Raw genomic sequence first — 16,977 nt, forward strand, 5'->3', positions numbered from 1 at the left:
CCTACGAGTGTCTTTGCTACCCTACTAGCGGAGCTCCAAGAACAGGCACACATCTTCAGGTACCTTCCAAATGTGGATTCCCCTGCAGCCCCGTAGGCGGGCGTGCAGTACGCCAACCATCAACGGACGTTTTTCCCCTCAAGCCTGTCAGGACGTTGCTCGTCCGTCTTTCCCTCAATAGATGGGAGTAGGCGCGCTTGCGGATGTGTGCGTGTGTGTGGCCACGCGCTTGCTTAGGCATCAGTGTGTGAAAAGGTAGGTGCTTTTCTCTCGCTGCGTGTGCGTGCACGTGGTGCTGGGTGCACATCCCTGGGTGCTCGTGGAAAGGTTTCTGCATGGTTTTCGCTGAGGAATCGTGTGTGTGCACATGGACAAAGAGAAGGCGCAGCAACCAGGTTCCAGCGCCGAAGAAGGCAAAAGGCAAGGTTTCCGGCGCTATCTCCTTCTCTCCGCAGACCTAGTCGCGCAAAGCAAGCCGCTAAGCCGGCGACCGGCAAGAGAGCTACAACGAAGCATGCCGAACGGAGAAAATAGCAGCAGCTCATCTGTTCACACCTTGTTTCTGCCATGTGCTTGAACGCCAAGACGTTCGCGCTTCTGTGAGATGAAAGACGTCCTTCTGCATATGTGGTTGCTCACACCGGTGCACTTGTTAGTGTATCCATTCAGTCCTGGGCTGCGGGGCATTCAGAAGTGGCTCTGTGGAGACGTCTGCATAGAGGCAGCTGTCAGAACACGCACACTCGATTGTTCACCAAAACATATGCAGACGCGTCCTTAGCCTGTAGATTTGGATGCACAGAGTTCCCTGTGTTCGCAAGAGACAAGGGAATCGCGTCTGTACGCACAGAAGCAATAGCGGACCGTTTCCCTCGGAGTGAACGCGAAGAGCCGTCTATGTACTCGCAGACACGGGAACGTGCCTCAATGCGGTCACAGAGGCAGCAGCTTTTGCACAGATGCTCTGGTGATTCTGGCACTTTCCAGGCACACTCCTGAAAGTCGCGCACACTGCTGTTCACTCGCTAAACGACCTCTTGGGAAACACGTCTCCGGTCGATGGGCCGCTCAGATTGCTTCTCGTGTAACTGTGAACTGTGTCAGCGCAGGGAATCCGTCTCTGTTGAGCAGATGTCAATCCTGCCTCGCTTTTGCTTTGTTGCCTCTACCAAGATGATTTCCCGTTTCTCTCTTCACTGGAGCACGCAGACACAGCCAACGCACATCAAGTGTCAAGAGACACGCTCTGCTGAGCTCAACGCTTGTGCAGATGCACATGTGCGACGAAGTCAACACACGTGCTTGTGGAGAGAAAGAAAGGGACTCCCAGGCGTGTGGAGCGACGGGGAGAAAGAGCGGGCGCTGAGGAACACAGTTTCAAACAGACTGTCTCCACACAAACAGGCACCTGTCTGCAGGTATCCTAGATCTTGATTCTTGAACTTGAGGAAACACGCGTCTGAGCAAAACTCCCAAACGCTTCCAGGAAAGACACACGCTCTCCCACAAGCACACAAGTGTTTGCCCTCAGCTATAGATCAGGGACAAGCTTGTGAAGAGATGCCCTGCTATTCTTTCGCCTTATGGCATCATGTGTTTCGTTCCTCTTGGAGATCGATTGTTAAACGTCTTTCCTAGGGCGACTGTGAAGCATTTGCCAGCGGAGGAGAAGTGGCACGGAGCAGCATTCAGTACTGCCTACGAGTGTCTTTGCTACCCTACTAGCGGAGCTCCAAGAACAGGCACACATCTTCAGGTACCTTCCAAATGTGGATTCCCCTGCAGCCCCGTAGGCGGGCGTGCAGTACGCCAACCATCAACGGACGTTTTTCCCCTCAAGCCTGTCAGGACGTTGCTCGTCCGTCTTTCCCTCAATAGATGGGAGTAGGCGCGCTTGCGGATGTGTGCGTGTGTGTGGCCACGCGTTTGCTTAGGCATCAGTGTGTGAAAAGGTAGGTGCTTTTCTCTAGCTGCGTGTGCGTGCACGTGGTGCTGGGTGCACATCCCTGGGTGCTCGTGGAAAGGTTTCTGCATGGTTTTCGCTGAGGAATCGTGTGTGTGCACATGGACAAAGAGAAGGCGCAGCAACCAGGTTCCAGCGCCGAAGAAGGCAAAAGGCAAGGTTTCCGGCGCTATCTCCTTCTCTCCGCAGACCTAGTCGCGCAAAGCAAGCCGCTAAGCCGGCGACCGGCAAGAGAGCTACAACGAAGCATGCCGAACGGAGAAAATAGCAGCAGCTCATCTGTTCACACCTTGTTTCTGCCATGTGCTTGAACGCCAAGACGTTCGCGCTTCTGTGAGATGAAAGACGTCCTTCTGCATATGTGGTTGCTCACACCGGTGCACTTGTTAGTGTATCCCTTCAGTCCTGGGCTGCGGGGCATTCAGAAGTGGCTCTGTGGAGACGTCTGCATAGAGGCAGCTGTCAGAACACGCACACTCGCTTGTTCACCAAAACATATGCAGACGCGTCCTTAGCCTGTAGATTTGGATGCACAGAGTTCCCTGTGTTCGCAAGAGACAAGGGAATCGCGTCTGTACGCACAGAAGCAATAGCGGACCGTTTCCCTCGGAGTGAACGCGAAGAGCCGTCTATGTACTCGCAGACACGGGAACGTGCCTCAATGCGGTCACAGAGGCAGCAGCTTTTGCACAGATGCTCTGGTGATTCTGGCACTTTCCAGGCACACTCCTGAAAGTCGCGCACACTGCTGTTCACTCGCTAAACGACCTCTTGGGAAACACGTCTCCGGTCGATGGACCGCTCAGATTGCTTCTCGTGTAACTGTGAACTGTGTCAGCGCAGGGAATCCGTCTCTGTTGAGCAGATGTCAATCCTGCCTCGCTTTTGCTTCGTTGCCTCTACCAAGATGATTTCCCGTTTCTCTCTTCACTGGAGCACGCAGACACAGCCAACGCACATCAAGTGTCAAGAGACACGCTCTGCTGAGCTCAACGCTTGTGCAGATGCACATGTGCGACGAAGTCAACACACGTGCTTGTGGAGAGAAAGAAAGGGACTCCCAGGCGTGTGGAGCGACGGGGAGAAAGAGCGGGCGCTGAGGAACACAGTTTCAAACAGACTGTCTCCACACAAACAGGCACCTGTCTGCAGGTATCCTAGATCTTGATTCTTGAACTTGAGGAAACACGCGTCTGAGCAAAACTCCCAAACGCTTCCAGGAAAGACACACGCTCTCCCAGAAGCACACAAGTGTTTGCCCTCAGCTATAGATCAGGGACAAGCTTGTGAAGAGATGCCCTGCTATTCTTTCGCCTTATGGCATCATGTGTTTCGTTCCTCTTGGAGATCGATTGTTAAACGTCTTTCCTAGGGCGACTGTGAAGCATTTGCCAGCGGAGGAGAAGTAGCACGGAGCAGCATTCAGTACTGCCTACGAGTGTCTTTGCTACCCTACTAGCAGAGCTCCAAGAACAGGCACACATCTTCAGGTACCTTCCAAATGTGGATTCCCCTGCAGCCCCGTAGGCGGGCGTGCAGTACGCCAACCATCAACGGACGTTTTTCCCCTCAAGCCTGTCAGGACGTTGCTCGTCCGTCTTTCCCTCAATAGATGGGAGTAGGCGCGCTTGCGGATGTGTGCGTGTGTGTGGCCACGCGCTTGCTTAGGCATCAGTGTGTGAAAAGGTAGGTGCTTTTCTCTCGCTGCGTGTGCGTGCACGTGGTGCTGGGTGCACATCCCTGGGTGCTCGTGGAAAGGTTTCTGCATGGTTTTCGCTGAGGAATCGTGTGTGTGCACATGGACAAAGAGAAGGCGCAGCAACCAGGTTCCAGCGCCGAAGAAGGCAAAAGGCAAGGTTTCCGGCGCTATCTCCTTCTCTCCGCAGACCTAGTCGCGCAAAGCAAGCCGCTAAGCCGGCGACCGGCAAGAGAGCTACAACGAAGCATGCCGAACGGAGAAAATAGCAGCAGCTCATCTGTTCACACCTTGTTTCTGCCATGTGCTTGAACGCCAAGACGTTCGCGCTTCTGTGAGATGAAAGACGTCCTTCTGCATATGTGGTTGCTCACACCGGTGCACTTGTTAGTGTATCCATTCAGTCCTGGGCTGCGGGGCATTCAGAAGTGGCTCTGTGGAGACGTCTGCATAGAGGCAGCTGTCAGAACACGCACACTCGATTGTTCACCAAAACATATGCAGACGCGTCCTTAGCCTGTAGATTTGGATGCACAGAGTTCCCTGTGTTCGCAAGAGACAAGGGAATCGCGTCTGTACGCACAGAAGCAATAGCGGACCGTTTCCCTCGGAGTGAACGCGAAGAGCCGTCTATGTACTCGCAGACACGGGAACGTGCCTCAATGCGGTCACAGAGGCAGCAGCTTTTGCACAGATGCTCTGGTGATTCTGGCACTTTCCAGGCACACTCCTGAAAGTCGCGCACACTGCTGTTCACTCGCTAAACGACCTCTTGGGAAACACGTCTCCGGTCGATGGGCCGCTCAGATTGCTTCTCGTGTAACTGTGAACTGTGTCAGCGCAGGGAATCCGTCTCTGTTGAGCAGATGTCAATCCTGCCTCGCTTTTGCTTTGTTGCCTCTACCAAGATGATTTCCCGTTTCTCTCTTCACTGGAGCACGCAGACACAGCCAACGCACATCAAGTGTCAAGAGACACGCTCTGCTGAGCTCAACGCTTGTGCAGATGCACATGTGCGACGAAGTCAACACACGTGCTTGTGGAGAGAAAGAAAGGGACTCCCAGGCGTGTGGAGCGACGGGGAGAAAGAGCGGGCGCTGAGGAACACAGTTTCAAACAGACTGTCTCCACACAAACAGGCACCTGTCTGCAGGTATCCTAGATCTTGATTCTTGAACTTGAGGAAACACGCGTCTGAGCAAAACTCCCAAACGCTTCCAGGAAAGACACACGCTCTCCCACAAGCACACAAGTGTTTGCCCTCAGCTATAGATCAGGGACAAGCTTGTGAAGAGATGCCCTGCTATTCTTTCGCCTTATGGCATCATGTGTTTCGTTCCTCTTGGAGATCGATTGTTAAACGTCTTTCCTAGGGCGACTGTGAAGCATTTGCCAGCGGAGGAGAAGTGGCACGGAGCAGCATTCAGTACTGCCTACGAGTGTCTTTGCTACCCTACTAGCGGAGCTCCAAGAACAGGCACACATCTTCAGGTACCTTCCAAATGTGGATTCCCCTGCAGCCCCGTAGGCGGGCGTGCAGTACGCCAACCATCAACGGACGTTTTTCCCCTCAAGCCTGTCAGGACGTTGCTCGTCCGTCTTTCCCTCAATAGATGGGAGTAGGCGCGCTTGCGGATGTGTGCGTGTGTGTGGCCACGCGTTTGCTTAGGCATCAGTGTGTGAAAAGGTAGGTGCTTTTCTCTAGCTGCGTGTGCGTGCACGTGGTGCTGGGTGCACATCCCTGGGTGCTCGTGGAAAGGTTTCTGCATGGTTTTCGCTGAGGAATCGTGTGTGTGCACATGGACAAAGAGAAGGCGCAGCAACCAGGTTCCAGCGCCGAAGAAGGCAAAAGGCAAGGTTTCCGGCGCTATCTCCTTCTCTCCGCAGACCTAGTCGCGCAAAGCAAGCCGCTAAGCCGGCGACCGGCAAGAGAGCTACAACGAAGCATGCCGAACGGAGAAAATAGCAGCAGCTCATCTGTTCACACCTTGTTTCTGCCATGTGCTTGAACGCCAAGACGTTCGCGCTTCTGTGAGATGAAAGACGTCCTTCTGCATATGTGGTTGCTCACACCGGTGCACTTGTTAGTGTATCCCTTCAGTCCTGGGCTGCGGGGCATTCAGAAGTGGCTCTGTGGAGACGTCTGCATAGAGGCAGCTGTCAGAACACGCACACTCGCTTGTTCACCAAAACATATGCAGACGCGTCCTTAGCCTGTAGATTTGGATGCACAGAGTTCCCTGTGTTCGCAAGAGACAAGGGAATCGCGTCTGTACGCACAGAAGCAATAGCGGACCGTTTCCCTCGGAGTGAACGCGAAGAGCCGTCTATGTACTCGCAGACACGGGAACGTGCCTCAATGCGGTCACAGAGGCAGCAGCTTTTGCACAGATGCTCTGGTGATTCTGGCACTTTCCAGGCACACTCCTGAAAGTCGCGCACACTGCTGTTCACTCGCTAAACGACCTCTTGGGAAACACGTCTCCGGTCGATGGACCGCTCAGATTGCTTCTCGTGTAACTGTGAACTGTGTCAGCGCAGGGAATCCGTCTCTGTTGAGCAGATGTCAATCCTGCCTCGCTTTTGCTTCGTTGCCTCTACCAAGATGATTTCCCGTTTCTCTCTTCACTGGAGCACGCAGACACAGCCAACGCACATCAAGTGTCAAGAGACACGCTCTGCTGAGCTCAACGCTTGTGCAGATGCACATGTGCGACGAAGTCAACACACGTGCTTGTGGAGAGAAAGAAAGGGACTCCCAGGCGTGTGGAGCGACGGGGAGAAAGAGCGGGCGCTGAGGAACACAGTTTCAAACAGACTGTCTCCACACAAACAGGCACCTGTCTGCAGGTATCCTAGATCTTGATTCTTGAACTTGAGGAAACACGCGTCTGAGCAAAACTCCCAAACGCTTCCAGGAAAGACACACGCTCTCCCAGAAGCACACAAGTGTTTGCCCTCAGCTATAGATCAGGGACAAGCTTGTGAAGAGATGCCCTGCTATTCTTTCGCCTTATGGCATCATGTGTTTCGTTCCTCTTGGAGATCGATTGTTAAACGTCTTTCCTAGGGCGACTGTGAAGCATTTGCCAGCGGAGGAGAAGTAGCACGGAGCAGCATTCAGTACTGCCTACGAGTGTCTTTGCTACCCTACTAGCAGAGCTCCAAGAACAGGCACACATCTTCAGGTACCTTCCAAATGTGGATTCCCCTGCAGCCCCGTAGGCGGGCGTGCAGTACGCCAACCATCAACGGACGTTTTTCCCCTCAAGCCTGTCAGGACGTTGCTCGTCCGTCTTTCCCTCAATAGATGGGAGTAGGCGCGCTTGCGGATGTGTGCGTGTGTGTGGCCACGCGCTTGCTTAGGCATCAGTGTGTGAAAAGGTAGGTGCTTTTCTCTCGCTGCGTGTGCGTGCACGTGGTGCTGGGTGCACATCCCTGGGTGCTCGTGGAAAGGTTTCTGCATGGTTTTCGCTGAGGAATCGTGTGTGTGCACATGGACAAAGAGAAGGCGCAGCAACCAGGTTCCAGCGCCGAAGAAGGCAAAAGGCAAGGTTTCCGGCGCTATCTCCTTCTCTCCGCAGACCTAGTCGCGCAAAGCAAGCCGCTAAGCCGGCGACCGGCAAGAGAGCTACAACGAAGCATGCCGAACGGAGAAAATAGCAGCAGCTCATCTGTTCACACCTTGTTTCTGCCATGTGCTTGAACGCCAAGACGTTCGCGCTTCTGTGAGATGAAAGACGTCCTTCTGCATATGTGGTTGCTCACACCGGTGCACTTGTTAGTGTATCCATTCAGTCCTGGGCTGCGGGGCATTCAGAAGTGGCTCTGTGGAGACGTCTGCATAGAGGCAGCTGTCAGAACACGCACACTCGATTGTTCACCAAAACATATGCAGACGCGTCCTTAGCCTGTAGATTTGGATGCACAGAGTTCCCTGTGTTCGCAAGAGACAAGGGAATCGCGTCTGTACGCACAGAAGCAATAGCGGACCGTTTCCCTCGGAGTGAACGCGAAGAGCCGTCTATGTACTCGCAGACACGGGAACGTGCCTCAATGCGGTCACAGAGGCAGCAGCTTTTGCACAGATGCTCTGGTGATTCTGGCACTTTCCAGGCACACTCCTGAAAGTCGCGCACACTGCTGTTCACTCGCTAAACGACCTCTTGGGAAACACGTCTCCGGTCGATGGACCGCTCAGATTGCTTCTCGTGTAACTGTGAACTGTGTCAGCGCAGGGAATCCGTCTCTGTTGAGCAGATGTCAATCCTGCCTCGGTTTTGCTTCGTTGCCTCTACCAAGATGATTTCCCGTTTCTCTCTTCACTGGAGCACGCAGACACAGCCAACGCACATCAAGTGTCAAGAGACACGCTCTGCTGAGCTCAACGCTTGTGCAGATGCACATGTGCGACGAAGTCAACACACGTGCTTGTGGAGAGAAAGAAAGGGACTCCCAGGCGTGTGGAGCGACGGGGAGAAAGAGCGGGCGCTGAGGAACACAGTTTCAAACAGACTGTCTCCACACAAACAGGCACCTGTCTGCAGGTATCCTAGATCTTGATTCTTGAACTTGAGGAAACACGCGTCTGAGCAAAACTCCCAAACGCTTCCAGGAAAGACACACGCTCTCCCAGAAGCACACAAGTGTTTGCCCTCAGCTATAGATCAGGGACAAGCTTGTGAAGAGATGCCCTGCTATTCTTTCGCCTTATGGCATCATGTGTTTCGTTCCTCTTGGAGATCGATTGTTAAACGTCTTTCCTAGGGCGACTGTGAAGCATTTGCCAGCGGAGGAGAAGTAGCACGGAGCAGCATTCAGTACTGCCTACGAGTGTCTTTGCTACCCTACTAGCGGAGCTCCAAGAACAGGCACACATCTTCAGGTACCTTCCAAATGTGGATTCCCCTGCAGCCCCGTAGGCGGGCGTGCAGTACGCCAACCATCAACGGACGTTTTTCCCCTCAAGCCTGTCAGGACGTTGCTCGTCCGTCTTTCCCTCAATAGATGGGAGTAGGCGCGCTTGCGGATGTGTGCGTGTGTGTGGCCACGCGCTTGCTTAGGCATCAGTGTGTGAAAAGGTAGGTGCTTTTCTCTCGCTGCGTGTGCGTGCACGTGGTGCTGGGTGCACATCCCTGGGTGCTCGTGGAAAGGTTTCTGCATGGTTTTCGCTGAGGAATCGTGTGTGTGCACATGGACAAAGAGAAGGCGCAGCAACCAGGTTCCAGCGCCGAAGAAGGCAAAAGGCAAGGTTTCCGGCGCTATCTCCTTCTCTCCGCAGACCTAGTCGCGCAAAGCAAGCCGCTAAGCCGGCGACCGGCAAGAGAGCTACAACGAAGCATGCCGAACGGAGAAAATAGCAGCAGCTCATCTGTTCACACCTTGTTTCTGCCATGTGCTTGAACGCCAAGACGTTCGCGCTTCTGTGAGATGAAAGACGTCCTTCTGCATATGTGGTTGCTCACACCGGTGCACTTGTTAGTGTATCCATTCAGTCCTGGGCTGCGGGGCATTCAGAAGTGGCTCTGTGGAGACGTCTGCATAGAGGCAGCTGTCAGAACACGCACACTCGATTGTTCACCAAAACATATGCAGACGCGTCCTTAGCCTGTAGATTTGGATGCACAGAGTTCCCTGTGTTCGCAAGAGACAAGGGAATCGCGTCTGTACGCACAGAAGCAATAGCGGACCGTTTCCCTCGGAGTGAACGCGAAGAGCCGTCTATGTACTCGCAGACACGGGAACGTGCCTCAATGCGGTCACAGAGGCAGCAGCTTTTGCACAGATGCTCTGGTGATTCTGGCACTTTCCAGGCACACTCCTGAAAGTCGCGCACACTGCTGTTCACTCGCTAAACGACCTCTTGGGAAACACGTCTCCGGTCGATGGGCCGCTCAGATTGCTTCTCGTGTAACTGTGAACTGTGTCAGCGCAGGGAATCCGTCTCTGTTGAGCAGATGTCAATCCTGCCTCGCTTTTGCTTTGTTGCCTCTACCAAGATGATTTCCCGTTTCTCTCTTCACTGGAGCACGCAGACACAGCCAACGCACATCAAGTGTCAAGAGACACGCTCTGCTGAGCTCAACGCTTGTGCAGATGCACATGTGCGACGAAGTCAACACACGTGCTTGTGGAGAGAAAGAAAGGGACTCCCAGGCGTGTGGAGCGACGGGGAGAAAGAGCGGGCGCTGAGGAACACAGTTTCAAACAGACTGTCTCCACACAAACAGGCACCTGTCTGCAGGTATCCTAGATCTTGATTCTTGAACTTGAGGAAACACGCGTCTGAGCAAAACTCCCAAACGCTTCCAGGAAAGACACACGCTCTCCCACAAGCACACAAGTGTTTGCCCTCAGCTATAGATCAGGGACAAGCTTGTGAAGAGATGCCCTGCTATTCTTTCGCCTTATGGCATCATGTGTTTCGTTCCTCTTGGAGATCGATTGTTAAACGTCTTTCCTAGGGCGACTGTGAAGCATTTGCCAGCGGAGGAGAAGTGGCACGGAGCAGCATTCAGTACTGCCTACGAGTGTCTTTGCTACCCTACTAGCGGAGCTCCAAGAACAGGCACACATCTTCAGGTACCTTCCAAATGTGGATTCCCCTGCAGCCCCGTAGGCGGGCGTGCAGTACGCCAACCATCAACGGACGTTTTTCCCCTCAAGCCTGTCAGGACGTTGCTCGTCCGTCTTTCCCTCAATAGATGGGAGTAGGCGCGCTTGCGGATGTGTGCGTGTGTGTGGCCACGCGTTTGCTTAGGCATCAGTGTGTGAAAAGGTAGGTGCTTTTCTCTAGCTGCGTGTGCGTGCACGTGGTGCTGGGTGCACATCCCTGGGTGCTCGTGGAAAGGTTTCTGCATGGTTTTCGCTGAGGAATCGTGTGTGTGCACATGGACAAAGAGAAGGCGCAGCAACCAGGTTCCAGCGCCGAAGAAGGCAAAAGGCAAGGTTTCCGGCGCTATCTCCTTCTCTCCGCAGACCTAGTCGCGCAAAGCAAGCCGCTAAGCCGGCGACCGGCAAGAGAGCTACAACGAAGCATGCCGAACGGAGAAAATAGCAGCAGCTCATCTGTTCACACCTTGTTTCTGCCATGTGCTTGAACGCCAAGACGTTCGCGCTTCTGTGAGATGAAAGACGTCCTTCTGCATATGTGGTTGCTCACACCGGTGCACTTGTTAGTGTATCCCTTCAGTCCTGGGCTGCGGGGCATTCAGAAGTGGCTCTGTGGAGACGTCTGCATAGAGGCAGCTGTCAGAACACGCACACTCGCTTGTTCACCAAAACATATGCAGACGCGTCCTTAGCCTGTAGATTTGGATGCACAGAGTTCCCTGTGTTCGCAAGAGACAAGGGAATCGCGTCTGTACGCACAGAAGCAATAGCGGACCGTTTCCCTCGGAGTGAACGCGAAGAGCCGTCTATGTACTCGCAGACACGGGAACGTGCCTCAATGCGGTCACAGAGGCAGCAGCTTTTGCACAGATGCTCTGGTGATTCTGGCACTTTCCAGGCACACTCCTGAAAGTCGCGCACACTGCTGTTCACTCGCTAAACGACCTCTTGGGAAACACGTCTCCGGTCGATGGACCGCTCAGATTGCTTCTCGTGTAACTGTGAACTGTGTCAGCGCAGGGAATCCGTCTCTGTTGAGCAGATGTCAATCCTGCCTCGGTTTTGCTTCGTTGCCTCTACCAAGATGATTTCCCGTTTCTCTCTTCACTGGAGCACGCAGACACAGCCAACGCACATCAAGTGTCAAGAGACACGCTCTGCTGAGCTCAACGCTTGTGCAGATGCACATGTGCGACGAAGTCAACACACGTGCTTGTGGAGAGAAAGAAAGGGACTCCCAGGCGTGTGGAGCGACGGGGAGAAAGAGCGGGCGCTGAGGAACACAGTTTCAAACAGACTGTCTCCACACAAACAGGCACCTGTCTGCAGGTATCCTAGATCTTGATTCTTGAACTTGAGGAAACACGCGTCTGAGCAAAACTCCCAAACGCTTCCAGGAAAGACACACGCTCTCCCAGAAGCACACAAGTGTTTGCCCTCAGCTATAGATCAGGGACAAGCTTGTGAAGAGATGCCCTGCTATTCTTTCGCCTTATGGCATCATGTGTTTCGTTCCTCTTGGAGATCGATTGTTAAACGTCTTTCCTAGGGCGACTGTGAAGCATTTGCCAGCGGAGGAGAAGTAGCACGGAGCAGCATTCAGTACTGCCTACGAGTGTCTTTGCTACCCTACTAGCGGAGCTCCAAGAACAGGCACACATCTTCAGGTACCTTCCAAATGTGGATTCCCCTGCAGCCCCGTAGGCGGGCGTGCAGTACGCCAACCATCAACGGACGTTTTTCCCCTCAAGCCTGTCAGGACGTTGCTCGTCCGTCTTTCCCTCAATAGATGGGAGTAGGCGCGCTTGCGGATGTGTGCGTGTGTGTGGCCACGCGCTTGCTTAGGCATCAGTGTGTGAAAAGGTAGGTGCTTTTCTCTCGCTGCGTGTGCGTGCACGTGGTGCTGGGTGCACATCCCTGGGTGCTCGTGGAAAGGTTTCTGCATGGTTTTCGCTGAGGAATCGTGTGTGTGCACATGGACAAAGAGAAGGCGCAGCAACCAGGTTCCAGCGCCGAAGAAGGCAAAAGGCAAGGTTTCCGGCGCTATCTCCTTCTCTCCGCAGACCTAGTCGCGCAAAGCAAGCCGCTAAGCCGGCGACCGGCAAGAGAGCTACAACGAAGCATGCCGAACGGAGAAAATAGCAGCAGCTCATCTGTTCACACCTTGTTTCTGCCATGTGCTTGAACGCCAAGACGTTCGCGCTTCTGTGAGATGAAAGACGTCCTTCTGCATATGTGGTTGCTCACACCGGTGCACTTGTTAGTGTATCCATTCAGTCCTGGGCTGCGGGGCATTCAGAAGTGGCTCTGTGGAGACGTCTGCATAGAGGCAGCTGTCAGAACACGCACACTCGATTGTTCACCAAAACATATGCAGACGCGTCCTTAGCCTGTAGATTTGGATGCACAGAGTTCCCTGTGTTCGCAAGAGACAAGGGAATCGCGTCTGTACGCACAGAAGCAATAGCGGACCGTTTCCCTCGGAGTGAACGCGAAGAGCCGTCTATGTACTCGCAGACACGGGAACGTGCCTCAATGCGGTCACAGAGGCAGCAGCTTTTGCACAGATGCTCTGGTGATTCTGGCACTTTCCAGGCACACTCCTGAAAGTCGCGCACACTGCTGTTCACTCGCTAAACGACCTCTTGGGAAACACGTCTCCGGTCGATGGGCCGCTCAGATTGCTTCTCGTGTAACTGTGAACTGTGTCAGCGCAGGGAATCCGTCTCTGTTGAGCAGATGTCAATCCTGCCTCGCTTTTGCTTTGTTGCCTCTACCAAGATGATTTCCCGTTTCTCTCTTCACTGGAGCACGCAGACACAGCCAACGCACATCAAGTGTCAAGAGACACGCTCTGCTGAGCTCAACGCTTGTGCAGATGCACATGTGCGACGAAGTCAACACACGTGCTTGTGGAGAGAAAGAAAGGGACTCCCAGGCGTGTGGAGCGACGGGGAGAAAGAGCGGGCGCTGAGGAACACAGTTTCAAACAGACTGTCTCCACACAAACAGGCACCTGTCTGCAGGTATCCTAGATCTTGATTCTTGAACTTGAGGAAACACGCGTCTGAGCAAAACTCCCAAACGCTTCCAGGAAAGACACACGCTCTCCCACAAGCACACAAGTGTTTGCCCTCAGCTATAGATCAGGGACAAGCTTGTGAAGAGATGCCCTGCTATTCTTTCGCCTTATGGCATCATGTGTTTCGTTCCTCTTGGAGATCGATTGTTAAACGTCTTTCCTAGGGCGACTGTGAAGCATTTGCCAGCGGAGGAGAAGTGGCACGGAGCAGCATTCAGTACTGCCTACGAGTGTCTTTGCTACCCTACTAGCGGAGCTCCAAGAACAGGCACACATCTTCAGGTACCTTCCAAATGTGGATTCCCCTGCAGCCCCGTAGGCGGGCGTGCAGTACGCCAACCATCAACGGACGTTTTTCCCCTCAAGCCTGTCAGGACGTTGCTCGTCCGTCTTTCCCTCAATAGATGGGAGTAGGCGCGCTTGCGGATGTGTGCGTGTGTGTGGCCACGCGTTTGCTTAGGCATCAGTGTGTGAAAAGGTAGGTGCTTTTCTCTAGCTGCGTGTGCGTGCACGTGGTGCTGGGTGCACATCCCTGGGTGCTCGTGGAAAGGTTTCTGCATGGTTTTCGCTGAGGAATCGTGTGTGTGCACATGGACAAAGAGAAGGCGCAGCAACCAGGTTCCAGCGCCGAAGAAGGCAAAAGGCAAGGTTTCCGGCGCTATCTCCTTCTCTCCGCAGACCTAGTCGCGCAAAGCAAGCCGCTAAGCCGGCGACCGGCAAGAGAGCTACAACGAAGCATGCCGAACGGAGAAAATAGCAGCAGCTCATCTGTTCACACCTTGTTTCTGCCATGTGCTTGAACGCCAAGACGTTCGCGCTTCTGTGAGATGAAAGACGTCCTTCTGCATATGTGGTTGCTCACACCGGTGCACTTGTTAGTGTATCCCTTCAGTCCTGGGCTGCGGGGCATTCAGAAGTGGCTCTGTGGAGACGTCTGCATAGAGGCAGCTGTCAGAACACGCACACTCGCTTGTTCACCAAAACATATGCAGACGCGTCCTTAGCCTGTAGATTTGGATGCACAGAGTTCCCTGTGTTCGCAAGAGACAAGGGAATCGCGTCTGTACGCACAGAAGCAATAGCGGACCGTTTCCCTCGGAGTGAACGCGAAGAGCCGTCTATGTACTCGCAGACACGGGAACGTGCCTCAATGCGGTCACAGAGGCAGCAGCTTTTGCACAGATGCTCTGGTGATTCTGGCACTTTCCAGGCACACTCCTGAAAGTCGCGCACACTGCTGTTCACTCGCTAAACGACCTCTTGGGAAACACGTCTCCGGTCGATGGACCGCTCAGATTGCTTCTCGTGTAACTGTGAACTGTGTCAGCGCAGGGAATCCGTCTCTGTTGAGCAGATGTCAATCCTGCCTCGCTTTTGCTTCGTTGCCTCTACCAAGATGATTTCCCGTTTCTCTCTTCACTGGAGCACGCAGACACAGCCAACGCACATCAAGTGTCAAGAGACACGCTCTGCTGAGCTCAACGCTTGTGCAGATGCACATGTGCGACGAAGTCAACACACGTGCTTGTGGAGAGAAAGAAAGGGACTCCCAGGCGTGTGGAGCGACGGGGAGAAAGAGCGGGCGCTGAGGAACACAGTTTCAAACAGACTGTCTCCACACAAACAGGCACCTGTCTGCAGGTATCCTAGATCTTGATTCTTGAACTTGAGGAAACACGCGTCTGAGCAAAACTCCCAAACGCTTCCAGGAAAGACACACGCTCTCCCAGAAGCACACAAGTGTTTGCCCTCAGCTATAGATCAGGGACAAGCTTGTGAAGAGATGCCCTGCTATTCTTTCGCCTTATGGCATCATGTGTTTCGTTCCTCTTGGAGATCGATTGTTAAACGTCTTTCCTAGGGCGACTGTGAAGCATTTGCCAGCGGAGGAGAAGTAGCACGGAGCAGCATTCAGTACTGCCTACGAGTGTCTTTGCTACCCTACTAGCGGAGCTCCAAGAACAGGCACACATCTTCAGGTACCTTCCAAATGTGGATTCCCCTGCAGCCCCGTAGGCGGGCGTGCAGTACGCCAACCATCAACGGACGTTTTTCCCCTCAAGCCTGTCAGGACGTTGCTCGTCCGTCTTTCCCTCAATAGATGGGAGTAGGCGCGCTTGCGGATGTGTGCGTGTGTGTGGCCACGCGCTTGCTTAGGCATCAGTGTGTGAAAAGGTAGGTGCTTTTCTCTCGCTGCGTGTGCGTGCACGTGGTGCTGGGTGCACATCCCTGGGTGCTCGTGGAAAGGTTTCTGCATGGTTTTCGCTGAGGAATCGTGTGTGTGCACATGGACAAAGAGAAGGCGCAGCAACCAGGTTCCAGCGCCGAAGAAGGCAAAAGGCAAGGTTTCCGGCGCTATCTCCTTCTCTCCGCAGACCTAGTCGCGCAAAGCAAGCCGCTAAGCCGGCGACCGGCAAGAGAGCTACAACGAAGCATGCCGAACGGAGAAAATAGCAGCAGCTCATCTGTTCACACCTTGTTTCTGCCATGTGCTTGAACGCCAAGACGTTCGCGCTTCTGTGAGATGAAAGACGTCCTTCTGCATATGTGGTTGCTCACACCGGTGCACTTGTTAGTGTATCCATTCAGTCCTGGGCTGCGGGGCATTCAGAAGTGGCTCTGTGGAGACGTCTGCATAGAGGCAGCTGTCAGAACACGCACACTCGATTGTTCACCAAAACATATGCAGACGCGTCCTTAGCCTGTAGATTTGGATGCACAGAGTTCCCTGTGTTCGCAAGAGACAAGGGAATCGCGTCTGTACGCACAGAAGCAATAGCGGACCGTTTCCCTCGGAGTGAACGCGAAGAGCCGTCTATGTACTCGCAGACACGGGAACGTGCCTCAATGCGGTCACAGAGGCAGCAGCTTTTGCACAGATGCTCTGGTGATTCTGGCACTTTCCAGGCACACTCCTGAAAGTCGCGCACACTGCTGTTCACTCGCTAAACGACCTCTTGGGAAACACGTCTCCGGTCGATGGGCCGCTCAGATTGCTTCTCGTGTAACTGTGAACTGTGTCAGCGCAGGGAATCCGTCTCTGTTGAGCAGATGTCAATCCTGCCTCGCTTTTGCTTTGTTGCCTCTACCAAGATGATTTCCCGTTTCTCTCTTCACTGGAGCACGCAGACACAGCCAACGCACATCAAGTGTCAAGAGACACGCTCTGCTGAGCTCAACGCTTGTGCAGATGCACATGTGCGACGAAGTCAACACACGTGCTTGTGGAGAGAAAGAAAGGGACTCCCAGGCGTGTGGAGCGACGGGGAGAAAGAGCGGGCGCTGAGGAACACAGTTTCAAACAGACTGTCTCCACACAAACAGGCACCTGTCTGCAGGTATCCTAGATCTTGATTCTTGAACTTGAGGAAACACGCGTCTGAGCAAAACTCCCAAACGCTTCCAGGAAAGACACACGCTCTCCCACAAGCACACAAGTGTTTGCCCTCAGCTATAGATCAGGGACAAGCTTGTGAAGAGATGCCCTGCTATTCTTTCGCCTTATGGCATCATGTGTTTCGTTCCTCTTGGAGATCGATTGTTAAACGTCTTTCCTAGGGCGACTGTGAAGCATTTGCCAGCGGAGGAGAAGTGGCACGGAGCAGCATTCAGTACTGCCTACGA

This window comes from Patagioenas fasciata, chromosome 4 (assembly GCF_037038585.1).
Source record: "Patagioenas fasciata isolate bPatFas1 chromosome 4, bPatFas1.hap1, whole genome shotgun sequence".
Lineage (NCBI taxonomy): Eukaryota > Metazoa > Chordata > Aves > Columbiformes > Columbidae > Patagioenas > Patagioenas fasciata.